This window comes from Trichechus manatus, unplaced genomic scaffold, assembly GCF_000243295.1.
Source record: "Trichechus manatus latirostris isolate Lorelei unplaced genomic scaffold, TriManLat1.0 scaffold00026, whole genome shotgun sequence".
NCBI lineage: Eukaryota > Metazoa > Chordata > Mammalia > Sirenia > Trichechidae > Trichechus > Trichechus manatus.
Window position 1 is genome coordinate 21,287,926 of NW_004443962.1, and position 3,492 is coordinate 21,291,417.

Sequence of the window (3,492 nt, forward strand, 5' to 3'; positions counted from 1 at the left end):
GATACGATTTTCATGTTTCATATTCTTGCACTAGAAAGATATTCAGAAATAATTTATTAATTTAATACCAGCTGAGGCATTTAAGATAATCCCATTTTGCTCTGTCTCTTCTTGACTCAAGTAGCTGGGGTTTTTTGGAAATCAGATGACATCTATCTTTTATCAGAATGCTTTGCCTTGATGTTAGTTTTTAGGCAAGGCATAAGACTGGACTTTTCATTCTTTTCCATTCATTTCTGTGTCTTATGGACTTCATAGTTGTCACTCACAGATGAAAATAATGTAACTGCCTCCAAAGTAGGAAATACCTTAATGTAGAGCTCCTCCAAGGCTAAATTTTCAACAAAATTTATATCCATTATTTGGTTCCTTGGGAACTGAAGGCAATTGGTTGACTGGAATACCATTATATTTAAGACCAGGGTTAGTGTAGAATATTTTCCGACACTTACCCACATGGCAGACACTGAGAGGTATTGCCTGATCCCTTTAATGAGGGATTTGTTGCTCTAGAGTTAAGAGCAGTGCCAGCAAACAGCATTTGGGGGTCAGCTCCTGTGTGGATTGCTTCTTCCAAGGTCATCATGCCCCTTCCTGGGACTGCCTATATCCAATGACTGATACTTGCCGGAGTATAAAGATTTGGCCATTTCAGCCCAGTAGAGGACAACTCTGAAGGACTATTCTGTCTCCAGAACTCCCCATAGGGTTAGCTGAAGCTGATGTACACCAGCTTGGCAGTTTGACTTCTCCCTCTGCCCACACCTGTTTCTCTTCCTTCTTTTCCACAAGTGATAATTCGAGATTACTCCTTAATAAACATCCTTCATAGTAAATTCCATCTCAGAGTTTGCTTCCCAGAATACTCAACCTATAACAATCCACTGCACATTTCTCTGGAACAAGGCATGGAGTCTGTCTTCTATTTAGCCTTCCATTCATTCATCCATCTCTTTTTACAGTTTTTCTTAAGCCATCATTACTGTTCTTTTCGATAATATTTCTTAATACCAACATAACATCTATACTATATATCAGGTAGTCATGTGTTATGTTTAACTAGTTTCTAAAAATGTAAATTAAACATAAGATTTTAAGGCATGTTAACATACTTTGTGATCAAAATATCAAAGTGTAGCTGTTGTTGAATTTGCTAAATAAATTTATGAAACCATTAGCATTAGTTTCACCAAATTATCTCCAGGGGGCAGCAGAGAGTGACTTTAATGTAAATAGAAACTATGAAACTGTAATGGTGACCAACTGGACCAGAGAGCCAGTGAATAGATGAATAGTTTTAGGAAGGGTTAGGAATGTGAGGGATGTATTGGGAGAAAAGACAGAGTTAAAAAGTGGGTAGTTACATAGCCAAGAGATAGATTTTGTAGTAAGATTTCTTGGGCTTGAATCCTAACTCCACCACTTACTAGCTGTGTGACTTTGGATAATTTGCTTAAGCTCTCCAGCCTCAGTTACTTCAGCCGTAAAATGGGGACAATAATGACATTTTCTTCATAGGATTGTTGAGAGTATTAAATGAGGTGATATTTATAAAGTGCTTAGAACAGGGCCTGGCTTGACAAATGTTATTTACTATTGATGTGGCCAGTGAGGTCTAGGAATTATATTAGCAAAATGTAAGGTATAAAATGTGGTTACTAATTCCTCTGCTCTAATTTTGCTTGTTTATTTGATGTTGCACGCATATTTCATTTTCAAACATCTATTTCTAAATTTTTATTTGCATAATCTGTATATATAGGCAGTTCCCGGGTTATGAATGAAATCCGTTCCTAAGTCTGTCTTTAAGTCCAATTTGTAGGTAAGTCAGAACAGGTACATGTGGTTCTTATTTAGTGTTAGTCAAATGTTTGTCTTAGTATATAGTATATATTTTACCTTTCTATGCATGTAAAACACTTAAGAAACACTTCCAAACTGCGCAGTGTTTTCATGAGTGTCACCAAATAGCACGTGCATTCATTATTATGAACCATTGTATGTACTTAACTCAATTTTTAATACAGTGGGCTTAATGGCAGTCTGTTCTTAAGTATGAGTTGTCTGTAAGTCGGACATTGTAACCCGGGGACTGTTTGTATATTGAAAAATAATGATTAAGTCTCATGCGATATGTTTTTTATAAACTTCGAAGGAAAAATTTCAAGGTAAATATCAATGTAATGGTAGGGTATAAAAAATAAAAATACACATTTTGTGAGACTCTTCTAAGTTACTGGTCAGTCCATTTAATGATTGTGCAAAGAGGAAGATCCAGGATTGCAGGTGAATTATCAGAAGATTGCAGAGAGGTGAATTGGGAAATAGAGATATGTTCAATTAGTACGTCTGCTATAACCAGTTAGATTCAAATTCCTAACCATTGCTCCTTGGTGGCAGGTAGAAGTATGATAAAGGGTAGACTGTTGTGGACCACTGATTTTGCCTCCACAGTGCAGGTGGATGCTAAGGCTGCTGGGGAAATTGCAGTTCTCTAATAGGAGGAGCACGTGTATTTTACAAGAGTGTAGGAGCTGTATAAGGACTCCATACAGCCTTGGGAGCACGTGAGTCCCTTGAAATTCTTCACACCATTGAACTTTGCTCTTCCACCTCTGAGAAGTTGTTACATTAGTACTTGGGTAGAAGTAGGACAGGGTAGATTGACGGAACTGGGGCTAAGAGCTTAGCTAGTGTGTTTGTGAGTGTGTGTGTGTGTATCTGTGCATGCATACCTGTATGTGTGTCTGTATGGAAGAGCAAGTCAGGCCAGATGTATAAGCTAGAGAGGCTACTCAAAGTAAAGATGATAAGGTAAGTAGCTATTGGCTCATTTTTGCAAGGATACGTGTCCAGAAAATTCAGCAAAGTAGGACGGGCAGGCAGGTACTAGAGTTCTAGGCAGCCAAGGTCCGAATCCAGGAGGTGAAGGAGCAGGCTCTGGTACTGAAGAACAAAGGGTCCAGGTAACAAGGGATCAGGAACCAATGTCCATATAGTTTGAACAGTAGTATGAAAGATTCATGCATAGCTTCTCAGTAATGGGGAGGGGTCTCAAGTGCAAGACTGCAGTGTCTTTTTCTTAACTGGTTCAGGCTGTGGCTAAGCCTGAATCTGACACTGGAGACAAAGAAATGTACCTGACTGGAAAAAGTTTAGTTCAACAAGCATGTATAGACAAATTAATGAATTTTTGGATGAATTGTCAGGGCAATTTGGGGGCTACTTAATTATGGCTTACAGAGCTCCAACTTACAGGTTTACAGGTACAAAAGCTGGACAATGAATAAGAAAGACCAAAGAAGAATTGATGCATTTGAATTAATGGTGTTGGTGAAGAATATTGAACATGCAATGGACTGTCAGAAGAATGAACAAATCTGTCTTAGAAGAAGTACAGAATGCTCCTTAGAGGAATGCTCCTTGGAAGCGAGGATGGCAAAACTTCGTCTCACATACTTTGGACATGTTATCAGGAGGGCCCAGTCCCTC